Raw genomic sequence first — 24,490 nt, 5'->3', positions numbered from 1 at the left:
TTTTATAAATGATTATATGTCCGTGAAACTTTCCATGAATGAGGAAAATTTATCTTCCAATTATTATCTTTAAAACATTAGTTTTCACTGTTATGCCGATGATACTCAGCTGTATATTTCTTCAAAACCTAACGAAACTTACCAATTCACAAAATTGACAGAATGCATAGCGGATATAAAAAATGGGATGACTAGTAATTTCCTACTACTAAATTCTGAAAAAACAGAGATTCTAATTATTGGACAAAAAACTTCCTCACATAATAACCTAGAATACAGTCTAATACTTGATGGCTGCTCTGTTAAGTCTTCGTCGTCGGTTAGGAGCCTGGGTGTGCTCTTTGATACCAATCTTTCATTTGAAAGTCACGTGTCTAGTATCTGTAAAACCGCATTTTTCCATCTTAAAAATATATCTAAATTACGTCATATGTCAATGTCAATGTCAATGTCACATTTATTTATATAGCACATTTCCAAGGCCAAGGGCCTACCAAAGTACTTCACAGTAAAATACACAAAAATATTAGTCACACACTGATACAATAAAAAACAATGAAATAACAGAATACTAAGAATAAAGGTACACATATAATACAACATTCATCAAGGCGGCTCCCCTGTGCCAAAAGCTACTTCAAACAAATGAGTCTTCAGCAATGATTTAAAAGTGGACAGGCTACTAGCAGTCCGCACAGCTACAGGCAGTGCGTTCCAGAGAGTGGGAGCTGCCACTGAGAAGGCTCGATCACCACTGGATCTCAGTCTCGATCTAGGAACCTCCAGGACCATCAGACTGGCTGAACGGAGGTCTCTGGAGGGCCTATGCAACCTGACAAGGTCTGTAAGGTACTCTGGGGCTAGCCCATTGATACATTTAAAAACAAATAAAATAACCTTAAAATCAATCCGATACTTTACTGGAAGCCAGTGAAGCGATGAGAGCACTGGAGTAATGTGCTCCTGCTTCTTCCTGCCACTTAAAAGGCGAGCTGCTGCATTCTGTACAAGCTGCAAACGATAGAGCTCAGACTTCCCAATGCCTGTATACAAGGAGTTACAGTAATCCAGGCGAGAGGTAATAAAAACATGAATAACTTTTTCTAGGTCAGCCTGTCTCAGATACGGTTTGACTTTAGCTATCAGTCTAAGCTGAAAAAAGCTTGCCTTAACCACAGCACTAACCTGCTTATCCAGTTTAAAAGCACTGTCGACAATCACTCCAAGATTCCTGGCATGGGATCTTAAGTGAGGTGCTAGTTGGCCAAGGGAGCTGGTAAGAACCTGAACCAACTCTGGACGACCAAACAAGACAACCTCCGTTTTATTCTCATTAAGTTTTAAAAAGTTTTGGTCCATCCATGTCTTAATATCGCTCATGCAGTTTATCACAGCCTGCAAAGATTCTTTAGCTGGAACCTTTAGCGGTAGATACACCTGCACATCATCAGCGAAGCAATGAAAGGAGATGCCATGCTTCCTGAAAATGAATCCCAATGGTAGCATATACAGGGTGAACAGGAGTGGACCCAGAACCGACCCCTGCGGTACCCCACAGGTCAGAGGGGCCACTGAGGAGGAAAACTGTCCCATTTGTACAGAAATTGATCTGTCTGTTAAATACGACTCAAACCACTGTAGGACAGTGCCTTTTAAGCCAACACAGTGCTCTAAGCGCCACAGAAGAATTTTATGATCAACTGTGTCGAAGGCTGCAGTCAAATCAAGCAGAATTAGAATGGCACAGTTGCCAGTATCAAGGTGTAAGAACAGATCATTAAAAACTTTTAAAAGAGCAGTCTCCGTGCTGTGACGAGACCTAAAACCAGGCTGAAACTGTTCACAAACATCAGCTGTTTTTAAAAATTCTTGGACCTGAATTAACACAGCTCTTTCTAAAATCTTTGAAATAAAAGGGAGCTTAGAAATAGGTCTAAAATTAGACAAAACCAGAGGGTCTAAGTTCTTCTTCTTCAGAAGAGGCTGAACTATGGCATGTTTAAAAGAGGATGGAACTCAGCCAGAACTTAGACACAAATTAATACATTTCAAAATAAAAGAATCCACCAAACAGAAGACCTCCTTAAACAGACATGATGGAATACTATCAGTTTGACAGTTAGCAGGGCGTAAATGTGCAACTATCTCATTCAGTTCAGAGAAAGAGACCGGTTCAAAGCTGTCAAAGACAGCTGTGCTTGCTAAAGGAGCTGAGGGGACCTGAGCAGACCGAGAGAGTGGGATTCTAATAGCAGAAAGCTTGTCTGTAAAAACTGCAGAAAAGCCTCACACAAGCTAGAAGAAGGCTCCATACAGACAACATCACCAGAGTTCACTAGTGAATCAAATACATTAAAAAGAACCTGAGGCTTATGAGCATTTTTTGACACAAGTGAGGAGAAATATTCAGTTTTTGCAGTTTTTACAGCCTGCTGATAATTAATAAGACTGTCCTGAAGGAGTTCCCTAGAAATTTGAAGATTGTCCTTTTTCCATTTTCTCTCCGCCTGTCTACATGTGCGCCTGAGCGTACGAGTGGACTCATTCAACCAGGGCTCCTTCTGTGGCTTTATGCGCTTTAAAGTCATGGGTGCAATCGAATCTAAAATCTTAGTACAGAGAGAATCAAACATTGCTATGCATTCATCCACACTGCGGTCATTAAGATCATCCAAGAGAATATAAAAAAGAGTCTTTAAAAATATCACAAAACAACTGTGGAGTTCCAGAATTAATAACACGGAGACGGCGCAGAGGAGCTGCGCTTAGAGAGGGAGCAGGCACAGAGATGGAGAATAGAACAGGTAAATGGTCAGATAAAAGTGTGTGGCCGATCTCAGTTATCTGTATGTCCAACCCATATGACAGCACAAGATCCAAAATATGACCCTTTTCATGCGTGGGCTCCCGAACAGACTGCATAAGGTTAAAAAAGTCAATTACATTCATAAAGTCTTTGACCAGAGGTCTGTTCTCACAACACACATGTATATTAAAATCACCAACAATCAAAAAGTGGTCATATTTAAGAGTGACACCCGATACAAAGTCTGCAAAGTCCCGAACAAAGTCTTTGTTGAATTTTGGTGGCCGATAAACCACCGCACAAAGAAAAGTTTCCGAAAGCTTTACCTCAAAGAGTTGCAGCTCAAAGCTGGAGTAGCCTGCAGTTGAAGATTGTTGACAGCAAAAAGTAGATTTAAAAATGGATGTCAATCCTCCACCTTTACCGGTAATACGAGGGGAGTTGAAGTAGTTGCATCCAGGGGGAAGAAGCTCCGATAAAGGAGCAAGATCACCTTCACGGAGCCAGGTTTCTGTCAGGAACATAAAATCCAAATTACGTGCGATAAAGAGATCGTTCAGTAAAAACGTTTTGTTTGTGACAGATCTCACATTCAGCAGAGCCAGATTTAAAGTAACAGTGTCAGATGCAGACAGGACATGCTTCAGGGAGCGGAGGTTCCGACGATCCACACCTCTTCTCCTAGTCGGTACACGCCAGCTGGCAGGGGGGAGCACCAGCCGATCGGTGTCCACCGAGCGGCCGACATCGCCTAAGCCACCAGCGTCAGGGAACACCGGCCAGATCCATCGGTCCCTGAACACCCCCGAGTGCAGAACAGCATCGTCCAACAGATACAGCTCGGTCCAGCGACCAAGCCCACGAATAGTCCTCAAAATAGCCTCGAACCTTACCCGGACACCTCCGCGTTTACCACGTCTTCTGCGCCGTCTCTTAGAAGCATGATAGAGAGGAGGGCGCCTCAGGAAGGCCGGAATTTCTTTGAGGCATGGAGGTGGAGGTGAGCTTTTCAGCAGGTCAGGTTTAATCTGATTGCAGAAGACTCCAATCTCAAGCAGAGTTTGGCGATCATAGGTGAGAAACGATAGTACGCCTTGGCAACATAGGTAAAATAATAATAAATATAAAACAAAGACAGTGTGGAGTGACAGACGGCCAGCCAAACATCTCAGCGCCATCTTGAACTGTCAATCAACAAGTCAATATGCTCTCATTGACAAATGCGGAACAATTAGTTCATGCGTTTATGACCTCAAGGCTAGATTATTGTAATGCTCTACTGGGTGGTTGCCCTGCACGCTTAATAAACAAACTACAGGTGGTCCAAAACTCAGTAGTTTGAGTTCTTACCAGAACCAGAAAGTATGACCATATTAGCCCGGTTCTGTCAACACTGCATTGGCTGCCTATTAAACATTGTATAAATTGAAACATATTGCTGATTACTTACAAAGCACTAAATGGTTTAGCTCTGCAGTACTTGAGTGACGCTCTTAACGCATTATAGTCCTTCACGTATTGCATTCTCAAAATTCCGGCCAGTTGATAATACCTAGAATATCAAAATCGACTGCTGGCGGTAGATCCTTTTCCTATTTAGCACCAAAACTTTGGAACAGTCTTCCTATCACTGTCAGGGAAGCAGACACACTCTGTCAGTTCAAAGCAAGATTAAAGACACATCTCTTTGACCTAGCATTCACATAATACATTATAGACTTATATAATTCAATGTTAGGCTACATAGATTAGGTCAGCTGGAACTGGGAACACTTCCCATTAATCCTGATTTACTCGTTACATCATAAGAGGAATGGCATCTACGCTAATTTTAGTGTCTTTGTTTATCCCAAGGTTTTCCCACAGCCTCCTGGATCCAGTCCGTATCTAGATCTGATGAAGGACCTTCGCCTGGACCCGATGAGAACACAGTGCTGAAGTGCCAACTAGTCTCTCCCTATGGAGGATCCCTTTACCACTCTACAGATAAAGCGTTGTCGGGAAAATTCGTTTCGCATACCTACCCCGAAGTGACAAAATAAAATAAAATTCTGTATCAAAGGGCGCTAATGAGCAGGCGATGGAATAGAACGTGTTTGGCTGAGCTCCTACCTAATTTTTATCTAAATTTGTATTTAAAACAACATATCTTCTGTAATTATCCCCAGCGCGATTTATAATGTATTCCTGAACACACAGTGTGCAATGATCGAGCCTCGGAAAGAGTGATGGCCTCTAAGCTTCGAAAATATAAATACAAAGGATCCTGCGATTCTAGGCCCGATACTCCCTCGGCGCAGAGTTCAGCTTCTGACCGTGACCGCACACCGGATCCACCAGACATGACCGATATGGAAGAATTGAAGTCGCAGCTCCTGACATCTTTAAAAGCAGATATTTCTGCAGTGATAAGAACTGAACTTAAGAACTCTCTCGCTGACGATTTCAACTTCTTAAAGAGCGAGCTGCAAGCTGTCAGAACGGAAATTGCAAACAACGCGACGCTAATGCGGACTGACATTGAACAAATGAAAACTACCATTAAAGATATGGAAGGCAGCATGTCAACGTGGACAGATGAAGTGAACGAACTACAAGCCGTGGTGGGTACTTTAAAATCAGAACTGAAAGAGCTGCGAGACAAATCCGAGGACATGGAGGGGAGGGGAGGGGAGGTGCAATATTCGAATCGTGGGTGTCGCGGAGGGACCGGAATCGAGGTCGAGGTCCTGCGTCGAGCACGCAGTCAGGCTCCACTCCAGGCTCCACTCCAGCTGAATGGAAATTCCATCTCAATATTCCCGGATTACACTGCTAGTGTCGCCAAAGCACGGGCCGCATTCACGGATTTCAGGAGTCTATTACGAGAGCAACGAGGTGTTCGATATGGCCTACTGTTTCCTGCTCGGTTACGGATCACTCACAATGGCGCGGATAGAGAATTCCTGGACCCGGATAAAGCCATGGCCGGAAAGAAGTTAAGAAGTATATCGTCGCTGGGGATGACACCGGAAAGTGACTGAAGATTTTTCCCTCTACTATATAAACCCGGTGGGAAGTCTAGTTAGCCTACCTGCTGTGATGCAGTTATGTTCAATTCGTGATTTTGTCTTGCGGTGACTGTTGTCAATTATGTTATTGTTTCAAGTCAGGACAAATTGGGTGGGGGCTCTGCTTAGTTTAGTTTGGCTTAAGAGCTACCCGGATAAGCACATAATGTGTAGACTTAATTTTGGGGGGTTCCTGGTTCATCATGTTCATGTCGATGACAAATAAAAAAATGTCAGACCATTTTCTTTTCTTTTCTTTTTCTTAAAAGGGTATGGACTAATATTGAAGTCAATGTACATCAGGATATATTATTGTAACGTACTGCTCTCAGCTCCATATGACCAATATTAATATGGCTTCTCAAGTAAATGGTGGTTCAGTTAAACTGGTGAGTTGGAATGTTAAATCTTTCAACCACCCTGTAAAACGTAAAAAGTGTTCGCTCATTTAAAAGATCTTAAGACTGATATTGCATTCCTTCAGGAAACGCATTTACGCGTTTCTGACCATTGCCGGCTTAGAAATAAGTGGCTGGGTCAGACTTTTCATTCCAACTTTAAATCTAAGGCTAGAGGTGTGGCGATAGTTCTCAGTAAAAAATATACACTTTGTGGGAACAAGTATTGAGTCTGATCCGGATGGGCGCTTCCTAATCGTGGTGGGACATTTGTATGGGCTCCCTGTTAATTTAGCCAATGTTTACGCCCCAAAACATACGGAATGGCCGATGTCTGGAGATTTCGAAAACCCTATCACCCGGGCCTATTCCTTTTTTTCTCCGGTACACAACTCCTATTCACGAATAGATTATTTTATCATAGACACAAGCCTCTTATCGTCAGTTATAAAATGCGATTACGAAGCCATAATTATTTCAGACCACGGTCCACTGGCTATGACGGTACGTATCGCTTAAAACACGTGGAGATTCAATTCCACTTTCCTCTCAGACGAGACGTTTGTGAGTTATATTGCCTCTGAAATAGACTCCTTTCTTAGTGTAAATATGACTCCGGGAATGGCTGTGTCAACTGTATGGGAAGCGTTGAAGGCATGTTTGAGAGGCCAAATTATCTCGTTTTGTGCCGGTCAGAGTAAAACCAGAAAGGATCAATTAAAGAAATCGACAGATCAGATATTAGAACTCGACTCTTTGAATAGCTGTTCATAATCTCCAGCAAGACTAAAACAATGTAAGTTGTTACAAACTGAGTTCAACTTGCTGGCAACTAAACAAGCATAATACCTTATCTCTAAATTGAGGTGTAATTTTTATGAGTACGGGGAAAAGGCTGGGAAACTTCTGGCTCACCAGTTACGACAGCAATCAGCTCATCATATTATTTCTGAGATATGTGATGATCAAGGCCTGAAGCACATGGATAGTACAGAGGTTAATTCTTGTTTTTATAAATTTTATCAGTCGTTATACTCCTCAGATCCACCCTCTGACCTGTTGACTTTAGAAGATTTTTTTTAGAAAACTCGATACACCATTGATAGACCCTGAAAAAGCTGCGCATCTTGACTCACCAATTACAATTTCAGAAATAGAAGCAGCAATCAGAAGTATGCAGACCGGCAAAACCCCAGGTCCAGATGGATATCCAACTGAATTCTTTCAAAAATTCTCTACTCAACTTTCCCCATTATTGCTATCTGTCTTTGAAGAATCCTTGTTTTCTCACTCTTTACCATGTACTATGCATCAAGCAGTTATTTCTCTGATTCTTAAAAAGGAGAAGGACCCCTTAGAATGTAGCTCATACCACCCGATTTCGCTTTTGAATACTGACACTAAGATCTTAGCCAAGGTCCTGGCCTGATGAATGGAAGATGTTCTTCCAGTGGTCATTTCACCTGACCAAACGGGCTTTATTAAAAGTCGACATTCCTTCTTTAATACCCGATGTCTTGCAAATATAATTTATAGCTCTTCTTCGACTAATACTTCAGAAGTTATTCTCTTCTGTACTCTTAAAAAGTTTGGTTTCGGATCCAACTTTATGTCTTGGATTAAACTTTTAAATTCAGCCCCATTTGCTGCTGTATGTACTAACAATAACATATCACTTTTTTTTTAGCTAAAGCGCGGTACAAGGCAGGGCTGTCCTCTATCGCCACTCCTCTTTGCAATTGCAATTGAGCCCCTAGCCATAGCCTTCAAGATATCTACTAAAATCAAGGGGATGTGGAGGGGAAATTTTGAGCACAAAGTATCTCTATATGCGGACGATATGTTGTTGTACATTTTGGAGCACTGAAGATAGAAATGTGCTGAAACGTTTGCTTGTGTCTACTCTGTTTTTAACTCACATGCACTTTGCACTTTTTTGCACGATGCAATTGATAAAATAAAAAATATTTTTGTAGACTTTTAGTCTGAGTGGATCAGTGTGCGGCCAACCACCTTTTTTGTACATTTCTGACCCATCCTCAAGCCTTCCAAATTTGTTAAATTTACTTAATGAATTTGGCCAGCTGTCTGGTTATAAAGTTAATTATCAAAAGAGTGAGCTTATGCCAATTGGCTCCATGATTCCAGATGTGCTCTCTTCTTCAATCCCTTTTAAGATCACCACGACAAAGTTTAAATATCTGGGGGTCTGGTTTACGCAGAACTTTAAAGAGCTTTATAAAGCCAACTATCAACCTCTTTTAGCTAGTCTGAAGCAGGATTAGTTAAAATCTCCAGGAATCTAGAGCTAGCGATCAAGAGCGCGCACGGCAGAGAGAGGGAGCGAGAGAGAGACCTTGCGTGTGTGTGCTAGTATGCGTGTGTGCCTCACGAAGTGCATGTAAGGACCCAACCAATCAAGTGCCCACTCCAGGGGTCTGAGGTGTTTTCTGGCCCTGGAGGTGTTCTGACATGCTCTGACATTTGTGCCATCAGCAGCATGTGTGTAAAAGTTTGTAGTTTTGAGATAACGACATTTATGGTTTGCGAATGCGTGCAAACCATATGCGTGGTTTGTGAAAATACAAAAAACAATTGTCACTGAAATAAGGCCATGAAACCCATACTGATTATTTCTTCACAAGACTTTTGAAAATTGTATGACGTAGCCTAGAATATTTGCTCCAAAACTGCTCATTCAGATAAGACAATATATTGATTTAAAATTTGTAAGACGTGTTTTGTGTAAGAAAGCTTTATGCGAAGAGGCGTAAACACATCATTAATACGTATGGATTTCACACCTGAGAAAGACAAAGACCCTCCCCTAATGGCCCTATTAGGAGCTATCAGGCCCGTCATTCTGAGCAACCTTGCACAAAGAATGAGGAGATTTAAAAAATAATGTTTTTTTGATTGTTTGGATTTATTTACAACACAACATAATCCAAAGATACACAACAAATGACAAAAAGCACACTATTGAAAACAATGATCCAAAGACGGAGACTGTTGTGCCATTCCTAAAAACATTGTACATACCTCTCATTTCCAAGGTGTTTGATTTTCACTTTACCATAGAGACTCATGTGAATGTTGAAGTCAGCAGGACTCCTCAGTGGGGCATCTGATCCCTGTAAAAAAAAAAAAAAAAACCTGTGAACATGCTGATATCAAGAGAAACTATAGGGCTGCACAATTTTGGGAATAGATTTGATATTTTTCTGGTTAAAATTGCTTTTTAAAATTCACAGAATACACACACACACACAAATATATAGCAAACCTATAGCAGCCTATAAATCTTTCAAAAGCAACACTTCATTAACAACTACGCTAGAGAAAAATATATTGATTATCATATGTTACTTCAAATGTTTCCATTCGTTATGATATGAAATGAGGTTGGAGTAAAACATGAAGCCTAATGTTAGGTGTGTTTTGCTTTTCAAACGCACAGCGCGCTCCAATATATGAAACACTAAAATGCACAACGCGCTCCAAAATATGAAACATTATGGTTACCATATTATACATATCTATGTTTGAGCAGATATCCACAAACACAGTATTTAATAGTAAACACGGGTCTAAATATTATAATATTCACCATATATCTAGCAACAGTTCAACTGCAATGTGAAGTTTATGCAACAGTAACATTAACTAATAATTAAGAATTTCTTACCACATCTTTCTTGTCTTCAAATCGCATTCTTCTTCTGAGGTAATTCCAATGTAAGCTCACGGCGTGTCTTCCAAACTCCACGAAAAGCAGAGACATGTGAAGTTTGGTGCTTTGTTTTTGAGGTAACGAGCGCGTTTGCGTTCCATGTGGAGATTTGCATGTGAATCTCTTTTGCGCGCGTGGGCGTGGTCAAATTAAAAATTATGAGCAAGGGTTTGAGAAACTGGACATCTTGATGGTTTTATACAAATTACTTAAACAGAGAATATTTGTTTTCAGTTTGAATCTGATCATTTAAAAGTACACACTTAAATGTTTATAAAGATATATGGCTCATAAATGTGTGACAAGTATTCGTTGAGTTTTGTTTCAGTTTATAGACGTGCTCAAGAAAAAAAAGTTCACCGCGACGGAGAGGCAGAAAGCACACCCTGTTTATTTTCTTTATTTTAAAAAAGCACAATGTTTTGATTTGATTGTAAGTGGACACATATAAAAGTAGAAATATCACAGATTCCTTTTTCATATTTCTTTTTTCTGTATGACCATAAATGACGGAGTAATTTAAGTTTATTGTGCTACTATGTGAAGAAAATCCAGCAAAACGTGCCGGCGCCCTCAGAGGGTTAAATTATACATTTATCTCTGTAAAGCTGCATTGAAACAATCTACATTGTTAAAAGCGCTATATAAATGAAGATGACTTGACTTGACTAGGCACGAATCCCATGTTTCTTTAGCAAGAACTATTGAATATATTTGATCAATGACACAATTATCTAACATGATATTAACATTAAAATATACAATACTGCCATATTTTGACACCAACTTTGAGATTGATATTTATTTGACTAAAACGTTTTAATTATTAATGGCCGGTCACACTAGACTTTTCCTTGCACTGACTTCCATTCATTTAACTGGCTTATTATTATTATCTTTATCTGTGTCCTACATGTTTCACTCAACCCTGTTACTCCTGACATGATTTTCCTCCTTTTAAAAACACAGTATTTCTTAAAACTGTGACACACAGGAAGTGACATCATCTGGGCTCTTTCTACTGCATGATGGGAAGACAAGAAAATAATCTCAATCCATTGTCTCAGTTTTTACACAAACTGTAGCATTGACTGTATTCATCAACCCTGTTACCAAAGTTACTGTAAGAAGACTCTCTATAACTATGAATAACTTGTATGATATTTGACAAATACAACTTTATCAGTAACTTGGTGTTTACTGACTATTCCTAAAAATAAATATTTTGTAAACTATGTTGAAAATGACTAAAATGCTGCTGCTACTTGGGAACCAGATATAAAATAAATGTAAAATAAAACAGTTAAAACAGTATTTAGCTTGATCTAATTTTGACAATCAATATAAAAAGGTCTCAAACCTCCCTTTACTGACCATTTGTAGAAGAAAACCCAGAACATTCTGTACCGTTTCATAGTTGAACTGTTTATCTAAATGTGATGAAGTGCTTGAATGTTTCTAACATGAATGTTCTTCAGCATCATGAATGAATGAAGAATAAACACCAACCTCTTTGTTCGTCAGGATCTTCAGTGTATTTCATTCTGCAGGATTCTGGATCACTCATGTTCTATGTTTCTAGATACCTGTATTTTAATGAAGAAGCAGAATAATGTTAGGATTAGCAATAAAAATAATAAAAATAATTAATGAATTGGCATCAGTTACTGTACGATTAATAGATAGACAGACATAAATGCTTAGAAGTGTCATTTATTATAAAAAAAACCTCAGTGATTTATATTTTTGATTTTGGCAGATCAGCTCCTCCCACACTGGAATACATCATCAGTGAAGCTCCTCCCACTGTAATCACATCATCAGTAAAGCTCCTCCCACAGTAATTCTCCAATAAATGCTGTAAATTCCCATCAACTACAAGTGAAGACGAGCATCAGAGAAAATAATATAAATAATTTGAATTCATCCAAATATAAATAATGGTAAGAAAACCAGAACAAAATCATGAAAACAGAAATTATAGGTACATAAAGTAGCCAACAAATCCCCTCAGTCTGCTGACACCAATGAAATGAGCTTTAAGTGTCAATTTACAGGAGATCTGAAGACATCAGCATAATAAATGAGGTGAAAACAGGAACTATTGTCATGAAATAAAGAGTGTTTTCAGCAGATCTGTTAATATTGATGAGCCTCAGACTATCAACACTCATTCAACAAGCCATTCAGGATCATCAGCAGATCATCTCACTTTATTCTGAGTGTTTGCTGTTAGAAACACATTATTTGAGTCAGGATACATGATAAAAGCCTGTAAAACTGCTATATTGAAATATATCTCACAATATAACATAAATCATCAATAATAAAACAAAATAATTAAATAACCTCTCTTTATGAACCTCTTCAGGGAAATAACTACAACACCATAATATGTGAATCTAAATATAGTTCGACTTTACAATAACTATTAATTGCAATAAAGTAATTCCATCATTAACATGTTACATAATTGTATGTACAGAAACTGACAATGATCATAAAACTAAAAAAAAATAAAGAAAATGTAACGTTTCCTGTGTCAAACTTAATATTCCCATGAATGTATAGATTTGATATTTCCCACATTCATTACTCATACAGGGGCAATATAAAGTGTCTACATCAATTTTAATAAATAAATGTAATCTGCCAAAGATAAATGTCGACAAATAAATAAAGGTAAACATGAAAACGGCAACAGCAACACCTGGGATCGATTCCCCTCACAGATCTCAAACTTTAACTTGGACATTCAGTAACAGTTCTCACTCCAAACATCGAGACAATCACACAAACGAACACAAACTCGCTCAGGTCTGAATGAACTCAACATATTCTCCTCATGCTCGCTGCTGCTGCACTAAATGTTTATTTCAGAAGGAAGACGCCAGAAAAGACGCACAAGTATCGCTGTGATCGATGAAAACAATACAGAAATGAGCCTGTCGCTTAATCAAACTGTATAAAGTGTGTGTGATGGTTGTGTAAATATGAGAAATACCGTGAACTGCTCTCCTCGACGCCGAATCTCTCAATGACGGAAGAGACGGCGCGAGCGAGCGGTGACGTCATCGGCCTCCAAAGCACGCGGCCACGCGCGTACGTGACACCCCCGCAGCCAATCAGGGCCACGCAGATTCAGCTTTACTAGTTGCCTTCCATTATTATTATTTTAGAACTGAAGTGACTCCAGTTACTAAAGGTGAAAGGAACTTTTTCAAGTGAAGCACAAAATAGTCAGAATAATTTCCTTACTAAAGAAAAAAACACTGAAATAAAAATACTTCTACAGAAGACTGTATTCACGCAACTTCTACTTTATTCTACTAAAAGCTACTAATTACATCTTCAACAGTGTAATAAGATTACTGTACTATTTTTAAAGATTAATTCCTTATTTTACTTTTAGAATAAAAAGTAATTAAATTACAGTAATTAATTAATTAGTTAGTACTGCATTACACAACACTGATTACACAATTATGGTGATAGAGCACATACTGTAATTAAAGGTACAATATGCACGATTTTCTGCCGCTAGAGGGCGCTACATTCTAAACAACAACAACGGCTTGATGACGATGTGAAGGAGCGTGGAATGATGGGAACTGTCGTTTTCAACTCCACCGTGGATGTAAATCAGTCAGACGGGAATCAAAAAATCATGTTCATGGATGAGGTAAAGTCCTATTTTTATAAATGTTGCATTTAATGACATGCTTTTTGTGGCAAGGGGGGCGTGGTTCAGCGCGGTCTGTAACGGGAGAGAGAGAAACGAGACGAGCGGGACGTAAGTAGGCAGGGGCGGACTGGCCATCTGTGTGTTCTGGAGAATCACAGAACGGCCGGTGGGCTGGCCGCACTGGCCGTGGCCGCCAAGGAGAAGAAGAAGTGGAAGAGGAGAAAGAAACCAACAGCAAAGACGTTCGATAGAAGCAGAAATAAGTATTTATTATACTCATAAGTATGAGAAACATCAAATGGCAAACGCTCAAAAAGCGGAACGAAACTTGTTTGATCTAATCTAAGCAGCGCAGAGCATTATCAGCTCGGGCCAAATAACAGCGATCGCGGCCAAAGCAGCTGTGCGGGCTGATCTCGATCACGCGCCGCGAACATTATTACACAGAGCTGCGCGATTCACTGAGAAGCAGTTCAATTCAGCGCAGAATTCTCTATCTCTCTTATAAACCCACTGATGACATTTTGATTTAAGCTTCTTTAAAAGCCAGATGAAACAGCGCTGATATTCTCAACATATTGACGCAAAAAACAGGCGAAACATTGTTTCAAGAACAAACCAGTCAGAAGACATTTCACTCCACAACTTATGAATTAACTGTAGTAAAACTGTAGTAAAACAATCTTTTTTTGGCAGAAATGTGCCTGTATTAATATTAAAAATGCTGTATAAATGTATTAAATGTTATGCAGTAATGTTTTTGTTTAGAAGTTATGGCAGTTTATTTATTTTTGCATTTATATTTATACTAAATGTTTGGGTTACTGTTTTTGATAACACATATAATAGGTTTATAGAAAATCAACAAAAAAATCTATAAATACTTTAATAATTTTTCAGGAATTGTTGATTTTTTTTTTTTTTATGCTTATAAGTCTTAAACAGAATATCAAGATATTTGATTATATCGCATAAGATGGTGAAAAGTAAAAAAGCACCACCATGTTATGTATATAATAAATATTATTGAGTAGCCTATAACAAACAAAAATCCCTTCTAGATTATTTTATCCCTTGAGGTAGCCCTCGCACACAAAAAGGTTGGACCCTGGTAAATAGTAACTATGTTTTATAATTACAAGTTTGTGTAATTTGGGGTTTCTGTAGCCAGTGACACTTTATTATTTGTATTTTATGGCATTGCACATTTTTGTTTTTTATCTGAAGGCTGAGTGAGGCTTCATTAATAAACAGAACCCCAATAATCATCATTGGTTTTGAGATGTTACTTGCTGTGAATACCTTGTCTACAGTATTGTGGCATAGGCTATAGTATCAGGACATCCTGGCTATAGTGTCTGTCGCACGGCTAGGGGCAAATGGCCGGATGATGGGCCTATTTGGGAGAAAGTCCAGGGCTGTTTTTTAGCCTCAGTCCGTCCCTGTAAGTAGGTGACGAACACCTGTGTCTTATTGCAGTAATTGCCGTGGAGAGACCGTGCTGGAACGAGAGAGAGAGCGAGAGAGAGAGAGAGAGAGAGAGAGAGAGACTGAGAACTCGTACGAGAGACTGAAGAGAAAATTGGACGCAGAGAAAGAAAAGCGGTGGATCCGAGCTCTCATTTTTGAACTGTTTTGTGCCGTCGCGGTGTCCACGGTGAATGCGCGTTGTGCACGACTTTTGTTTGTTTTGCTTTATTTTAATAAAGTACGAGTCCCAGTCACGCCGACCCCTGTCTTCTTCCTTCCTGACTCTTGAACCTCATCACACTTTTATTTTAATGAAAATGAATTAACCGCAAGAAAAGTAAAGTTTAATACTAAATTGGTTATCATAGATGTTACTGTATGTCGAATTCATTGTTGTGATAACGCGGCAAGTTTTACGTGATCTAAACAATTGTTGTAAAAGTACATTCGAACATACCCACATCATTTGCCAAAATACTGATTAATCTTTATGTATAACACATGCTATATTTATTTACATGGCCATAAACACCAGACGTGATAAACAATGTCAATAATTAAACACAAACCTAAAGCAATAATACTTTCCTTACATAAACATAACTATTACCGATTGCTACATTTGGAAAATATAAAATTAAGCATGCTTTGTCGACAGAACCAGCTGCAATCGGTAAAGAATAATTGTGTTGCATAACGACTGCACGAAACAAGCTAACGTTTGTTGCTTGATAGACGCTACAACTACAACTTCCGCATTTGTCCAGAAACATTTGGGATATTGTAAGTAATCAACTTAACAAAATATATAACACTGGCCTTGATATTTTGGGATATTTTAATGCAAAAATATTACATATTGTACCTTTAATGAATATTTAATATTACCTCTAAACTTTGACTAGGCTTGGCATGTTGCATATTAATTGTTCTAGGAACCTCAGATAGGTTATATTTTAATTGTTGTGTATGTTGTGCTACTCTATAATGATGTTCTCGGCATTTAGAACATTTAGAACACTTGCATTTTCCATTTTCAGAAAATAATAATACATTATTCTCAACTACTTTTATTTGTGTAAACTCACAATAACAAGAAAACGTTGTGCTTTTGTAAAATAAAATAAAACAATCAGACGCACTTTCATGATCTCCGTAAACTGGAGCGCGAGAACTGAAGCATAATAGCCTATGTAGGCTAAAGCTTGAAATGTCCACTTTAAAACGAACAAATTTGAATCGAGAGCTAATACCTTCTGATTACTCCGTATGAAATGTGCATTTCTCTCTAAAAGCGCATCTGCTTAACAGCGGAGATGGAGATGTGATTTTAGCCAAAACAATAGTTTTTAAATAGGCTAATATTAATGGCTCTTCTCATTCAGCACTGCGGGGGAAAAACACCAATTCCAGGCTCTAATTTGGCCTTAGAAAACCAGTAAAATCGACATGTTTTCCATATTAATCTGTGAATATTTTAAATGTTTAATAAAGGGGCAAAAAGTCATAAACAAAAATCAGAAAATTCGTCTATTTAATTTTTTGCGCAGCAGTTGGTGTAGCCAGTTCAAATTAAAATGTTGGTGTTCAACTTTGCGTTTTAAAAAAACAACAACCGTTTTTCAATTACGGGTTAAAAAAGGAAAAACGAATGGACACAAAAGTAGCCTACATGGATCGTTTGGACAGAATACGAGACAGAGTTCTTTATTCAATTCATAAAAGAAACAATAATTAGCCTATAGGAATACTGGATTCTAAATCTCAAAGAAATGCCACAATCAAAACATAATGTTTTCCAGGTAAATAAGTGTTTTATTCTCATTCTGACCAAGACATTTGTGCATTGCAATAAACATGATCACTTTGAACTTTTTTTTAATCATTATTTATTTATTGGAAAAAACTTTTTCAAGCTTCAATCAGTGGTCATATAAATAAATTATTACGTTTTTTTAACATGTAACACTGTCTACGGTACCAGTCACCTTTTGAACGTAGCTTTGCACTTCAGATAACGATTGGATCGATTATATTGTTACGCCACCAGATGGCGACAAATGACTTTAAAAAAAACATTTGTCATTGAATCGTTCATTCAGGAGATTCGTTCAAAAATGCTGATTCATCTATTGAAACAAGTGTATTTGATTGAGGAATTGAATCATTCATTCAAACCCAAGTTTTTTTTTAAATAATTCAGATTAATTAAACATTTTTAATAGACTTCAGCAATTAACATAAATTATGTTATTTTGTTTAGTTGTTTGTTCAGAATCGTGATCTCTATTTTTATTCTCAGTTTATCCAGAATTGTGTAGCTCTAATACATAGCTTGTGTATGTATCATTTTGTTCTATTTAAAGTAATGTATAGAAGGTAGGGCCCGAAAGTGACTCAAGCCCAGGGGCCCCCACCACCCTAAGTCCTGCCCTGGATACAGGACAGTATATGTAAAGCACGTATCAATGTCTCCAGGGTGACCATGCAACGTCCTCTTTTTCCCTGGGATTCGGCTTTTGCTTTCTGCCGTCGCTATTCATTATGTTTACATGCACAAGGTGTTGTTTCAATCGGAATTCATTCAAATCTGTGAATCTGAATGTAGTGTTTAACGTACATGAACGCTAAACAAGTGATCGGTTTATGTGCGTTTTAGCATTGCTTAAATTCCTGTGTTTTCGTATCAGTCAGGATCCGTTTGAAGCTGAATGCATGACCTGCAAAGCTGGCACATACGTGTCAGTGTCAAATAATGTACACATAATGAATGGCGAATGTAGAAAGCAAAAGCCGAATCCTGGACATTTTGGGCAATCTCGAAATCCTGGCCAGACATGTCCAGGGAAAAGAAAATTCACTGCTTAATAATAGTTAATAGTCTCTTATTGGCCTGTTTAGCTGAGCATTAAAAACCCACATTATACAGATCCTTAATATTTATGATATTAAATGATTTGTTGATTGCATTTAATTGATTTAATCGAATGCAATGGTTTGTAAAAGGTGTTTTTATGCATGTTTGGCCTGAGTTTTTGTTGCATTTACACTATTCTGACCAGCGTGTGGCGTTTTTTCAATGTTTCAAAACAGTGAATAATAAAAGCTTGGTTTTTCCCATCACTACATTCAAATCTTGTGTTATTTTTTCTACCCAAACCCCGGGTTGAGCCTTTCTAACCTATTAGAAGAAAATAAACATAATCCCAGGTATTTATTTGAAACAGTGGCTAAACTAACGAAAAAGAAAGCTTCAAGCACCGAAGTTTCCAAGCAACACAGCAGTAATGACTTTATGAACTTCTTCACTTATAAGAGTGATAATATCAGGGACAAAATTATAACTATGCAACTGTCTACTACAGTATCGCATCAGGCAGTGCATTGTAGTCTCCCCGAGGAAAAATTTGATTCATTTATTGCTATTGGAGAGGAAGAATTTTGCAAACACGTTAATTTATCTAAATCGACAACATGTATCATAGACCCTATTTCCGACTAAGCTACTGAAAGAGATGCTTCCAGAGGTCATAGATCCTCTTCTTAATATCATTAATTCATCTTTGTCTCTAGTGTAAGGGGGTACAGTTATCAGACCCAGGACCAGATATGATGAAAGAAGACCAGCGGCCTCATTTATAAAACTTTGCGTAGGATTTGCGTCAAAAGTGGCGTACAGATGAAACATAGGACATGCGTACGCACAGAAATATTCGGATTTATAAAACCGTGCGCACGCACATCCTACGCAGTTTTCCCTTAATAAATCACAATCAATTCTAAATGTAGCGCAGCTTTTGCAGCTTCATGTCACGCCCATAGTTGCCCATAAATATTCCGTGAAACGCCCACAAGTTAATATTCATCAATTGCGAAATCATGGCAAACACAGAGAGGAAAACCAAGAAACGTAACTTCACTCACGTCATTACGCATTGTGACGGCATCATGGCATTTTATTACCATCCATTTGACAAGCTACAGATGTGTTATGAGGATGAATTGCATAACATGCCAATATTATTGCAGAACATATTTCACTTTTCTTTGTGCAAATATGTGTTAATTTGCATTTCTGTTGTAATCTTCGTTTGCTTTTGTTTGTTTTACACTGCAGATCGATCAAACGGGTGTTCGTGTCGGCTGTGAATTGTAAGACTTGCTTTGTGAAGTCTTCATGTTATTTATGAGAGGCAGTATTGCCATTTCTTTTACACAACGGTCTACAGTTTCACACACTTTCACGTGTTTCTTCCCTCTGCCGACGGTGTCGCTATTTCTCATTTCACCCGCAATTCCAAGATTTAATACCATGGTGACCTTTCAGGGTCCGAGAAAAGCGTCTTCGTGTCTATACGTCGTATATCACAGTGTTAAGAACCTGCAAAGAATATCAAACACACACACACACACACACACACACACACACACACACACACACACACACACACACACACAGCACCAATGAACAACAGTTCTCTTCAAGGCTGAAGAAGGCCTGAGCTCATTATCAGAAGAGCAGTCCAACATAACAGGCTGATAAAACATTTCACTCCTCGGAAAGCAGGAACGATAATATCCCCCTTTACTCCTTAGAGAAATGCACATGAGGATGTACAATTAATTAAAAGTCAGGCAAATTTATGTATTATAAATTGACCCTTGAACTTATACAAGTCAACCAAGAAATATATATATAGATGCAGATATATGAAGGTATAAGCAACACATGAGTACAAAGTCCTTCTCGCCGCTCTCTGTATTTCAAGAGAATTATTATCAAAAGGGCCCTTGCATGCGAACACAAATCAAGGGCATCCATTGGAATGCAAAGAAAATTGTTAAACATTCACAGAAATCATATGGGTATATATTTGATTCATTCAATGAATATAGAAATGATTATGATAACATCATAAACAGCATATACTTGTTTATTGAACTGTTAATAAGAATAAAGTAATCATTCAAAAGGATATATGTAAATTTAAATTGAAGAGACAAGGGATTCTGACCCCAACCCTTCACTAGGATACGTACCAAAAACCTTTAAGCTGGCTATGATTAAACCGCTAGTTTAAAAAAACGCAACTTGATCCTACAGAATTAGTCAATTACAGGCCGATCTCGAATCTGCCTTTTCTGTCAAAGATATTACAAAAAGCAGTATCCTCACAACTGTGTTCCTTTCTTGAAAGAAATTATATCTGTGAGGATTTCCAGTCCGGATTTAGACCATACCATGGTACCGAGACTGCTCTCGTTAGAGTCACAAATGATTTGCTCTTATCATCCGATCGTGGTTGTATCTCTCTATTAGTGTTACTCAATCTTAGTGCTGCATTTGACACCATTGACCACAACATTCTTTTAAAGGGCACCTATTATGACTCTTTTCACAAGATGTAAAATCTCTGATGTCCCCAGAGTGTGTGTGTGAAGTTTTAGCTCAAAATACCCTACAGATAATTTTTTACAGCATGTTTAAATTGTCATATTTTGGGGCTCAGAAAAACGTGCTTGTAACGGGGTTCAGATGTTATGGGAAGAAGGAGGCGGGAACCGGCGGACATTCAAACATATTTAATAAATAAATACACAAATACAAAAATGAAAAAGTAAAAGCCAGCAGCCCCTCACGGACGACTGCTGGCAACACAAACAGAAACAAAACATGAACTAAAAATCAGGCCTGTCCTCTCTCGCTCTTCACTGTCGTCGCTCCTCCTTTATGCTTCCGCTCCTCCGTGAGAGATGCGAGACCGGTGCGTCGCGCAGGTGTCGCTCATTTGCAATCACGCCACCGGCCTCGTGCCGTTCTCCCACGGCCCTCGACCTCGTCCTGCTCGCCACATACCCCCATCGCCCCTCGCAGGCCGGGGGGTACCACCGAGGCTGCGCCTACTCCCCCCCCCCCTCCCCGGGAGGACCGATCACGGCGGCTGCGGTACCTGGGGGTATGGACAGACGAGGCGAGAGTACAGGAGACGAAAGCATGAGGAGCGACAGACGAGAGAGGGGAGAGAAAAAAAAAAGAAAAAAAAAATATTTGATCCGGTTCCCGGACACACTGCCGCTCGGCCCTCAACCAGCTGAGAGACTCACTCTCGGTGCCATGCGATGGTACTGGACATCCGTTGGGGGACGGCTCGACGCTCCTCCGCCTCCTGGCGGACGGCGATGGCTCCTCCTGTCGAGGGTAGCCGGCAGCGAGCCTCCCGTCCCCTGCTCCGCCCCCATCATGGCCGACGGCAACAGGCTCCGGCCCACGGCGAACGGGAGCGACTCCTCCGCTCCCTCGCGGATGGCAGCCATCCCTCCTTGACCCAGGAGGACGGCAGCGAGCTCTCCGTCCCACCTGATCTTCTTTCGATCCAGCACCATCGCCTCGGGCAGCAATCGGCGGCCGACGCTCCCTCGTGCTGCCCGACCTCCTCAGCACCGCGATTCCTCCCAGCAGCGAGGGCTCTCCGACAGCGTGTCCCTCCTTCTTCCCGGGTTTCGGCACCAATGTAACGGGGTTCAGATGTTATGGGAAGAAGGAGGCGGGAACCGGCGGACATTCAAACATATTTAATAAATAAATACACAAATACAAAAATGAAAGTAAAAGCCAGCAGCCCCTCACGGACGACTGCTGGCAACACAGAACATCAAATAAAACACAGGCCTGTTCCTCTCTCGCTCTTCACTGTCGTCGTTCCTCCTTTATGCTTCCGCTCCTCCGTGAGAGATGCGAGACCGGTGCGTCGCGCACGTGTCGCTCATTATCAATCACGCCACCGGCCTCGCGCCGTCCTCCCACGGCCCTCGACCTCGTCGTGCTCGCCACAGTGCTGTTTTAGTGTGTATCCCTTTAAATGCAAATGAACCGCTGCTGTCCACACAGGGGGCGGAGCCTCACGAGCTCGCGCTCAGAGCTAGGACGATCTCATCTGATAATATCAGAACAGAAACTCTCAGTTGCGGTGTTCATTTCATTCGGATTCGAACAATAATGCCCACAGAGCCAGAGAATATATGCTGTATGGAGATAGAATAGGTATAGTTTAGTTTAATTACGGTTATAACTTATTTGTCATCTGCTTTTATCCACTATTAATACAAACCTGCTGTGGCAGACCCCGTCCGAATGATGACCAAAATATACTGATGAGTTCAAGTGAAGTTTATTGTACATCACACAAAAGATGAAGCGTTAGTTTTACTCCAGAGAATCACTGTAAGAGCTGAATAAACAGTATAAGAAGTGCGCATTAAAGTCTTATCCATAAACTCTCTCTCTCCCTTTTATTATCATCAACATACACTGCGATGTACACAAAACACTTGTTACAACTAACAGTAAACAAATATATAATACACACCTTTTCAGTGGGTGCTTAATAAACTGGTAAACCTTATATCCGTAAAATGACTCGAAGAGCTGTCAAAAAGTGGGTGCTCTGACTTTCATTTCTGCCGTGGTCAGTAACGTTAGTCCTGTCGCTCCTCCATAGACCGTAAGCTGGATGCCTGGATCACAAACAGTACAGATCCATCCTCAAGTAACAACGAGAGTAAATGAAGACTGCTACGTTCATTCTTACATCCAACAACAAAATACCTCAATCGCTTAGGAGACATTCTTGTCTACAGCGGCAATGCGTCGAAAACAATGGAGGACTCTGTGTCCAGCTCACTCAGGGCGGGTCTATGCTCAAACTCCAGTGTCAATCAACAGTCGTGGGAGGGGCCTGTGCAATTCTACGTCACACTGCATAGAATCTGAGAACAGCTCATTCTGAGACAGTGCTTATGATTTATTGAGATTGTAAAAAAACCACTGGGTGGATTTTTATCATTCTAGGTTGGTTTTGTTCACACACTGCCAACACACATTTATGTTCAAACACCATGTAAAAGTGAATTTTGCATAATAGGTGCCCTTTAAATAGACTCGAAAATGATCTTGGCATTAGTGGAATTGCATTAGCATGGAGTAAATGAAGAGATGTCTTATCGATCACAAGTTCAGTATGGCGTACCACAAGGCTCAGTACTAGGACCGCTGCTGTTCACTCTGTACATGCTACCATTAGGAGATATCATTAGGAAGCATGGCATTAGCTTTCACTGTTATGCTGATGATACTCAGCTGTATATTTATTCAAAACCTACCGAAACTTACCAATTCACAAAATTAACGGAATGCATAGATGATATAAAAAATTGGATGACTAGTAATTTCCTGCTTCTAAATTCTGAAAAAAAAAAAACAGAGATTCTAAATATTGGACACAAAACTTCCACACGTAATAACCTAGAATACTGTCTAACACTTGATGGCTGCTCTGTTAAGTCTTCGTCGTCAGTTAGGAACCTGGGTGTGCTCTTTGATACCAATCTTTCATTTGAAAGTCACGTGTCCAGTATCTGTAAAACCGCATTTTTCCATCTTAAAAATATATCTAAATTACGCCATATGCTCTCATTGAAAAATGCGGAACAATTAGTTCATGCGTTCATGACCTCAAGGCTAGATTATTGTAATGCTCTAGTCAAGTCAAGTCATCTTCATTTATATAGCGCTTTTAACAATGTAGATTGTCTCAAAGCAGCTTTACAGAGATAAGCGTATAATTTAAGGTAACAGAGATTGTTTCGGCTTTACAGCAGAGTTAAGTTATTTCCATCTAAAGTTAGTTTTAATTGATTTGGTTCCGTCGCAATGATCATTTGTTATTAAATTAGGGGCCGCTAAGACGACACCATTCTCTCTACACAGACTTTAAACGCGAACCTGTGAGAAACGCTGATGGCGGTCACATGCGAATTTAGAATGGGTTCTATAGTTATGTGCGTTAGAATATACGCAGGTTTGGAATTCCCTACAAGCCAAGCCTAAACAAAATACTTGTCTTTCCTTATAAATTTTGATAAGGAATTTTATTTTATTTGTTGCTTTGGGGTAGGACCGCAAGACGAATTTTCCCGACAACGCCTTATCTGTAGAGTGGTAGTGGGATCCTCCATAGGGAGAGACTAGTTGGCACTTCAGCACTGCGTTGTCATCGGTCCAGGTGAAGGTCCTTCGTCAGATCTGGATACGGCCCGGATCCGGCAGGCTGCAGGAAAAACATTGGGATAAACACAGACACTAAAATTAGCGTAGATGCCATTCTTCTCATGATGTAACGAGTACATCAGGATTTTTGGGAAGTGTTGCCGGTTCCGGCTGACCTAATCTATGCAGCATAACATTAAATTATAGAAGTCTATAATGTATTATGTGAAAGCTAGGTCAAAGAGATGTGTCTTTAATCTGGCTTTGAACTGACAGAGTGTGTCTGCTTCCCGGACAATGGT

The 24,490-nt window shown here is 39.6% G+C and overlaps 2 protein-coding genes across 2 annotated transcripts in view; one reads left to right on the top strand and one right to left on the bottom strand.

The window, feature by feature from the left end:
• LOC311302020 (uncharacterized protein) overlaps window positions 1-24,490 on the top strand; it is a 187,468-nt gene that overhangs the window by 97,019 nt on the left and 65,959 nt on the right. The gene's annotated exons all lie outside the window — the stretch shown is intronic.
• Window positions 1-24,490, bottom strand: part of LOC311301933 (uncharacterized protein) — a 36,855-nt gene that overhangs the window by 2,803 nt on the left and 9,562 nt on the right. The window lies entirely within an intron of this gene.

Source organism: Rutilus rutilus (genome assembly GCF_951802725.1).
Source record: "Rutilus rutilus genome assembly, chromosome: 1".
NCBI lineage: Eukaryota > Metazoa > Chordata > Actinopteri > Cypriniformes > Leuciscidae > Rutilus > Rutilus rutilus.
This window is presented reverse-complemented; position numbering and strand designations above follow the sequence as displayed.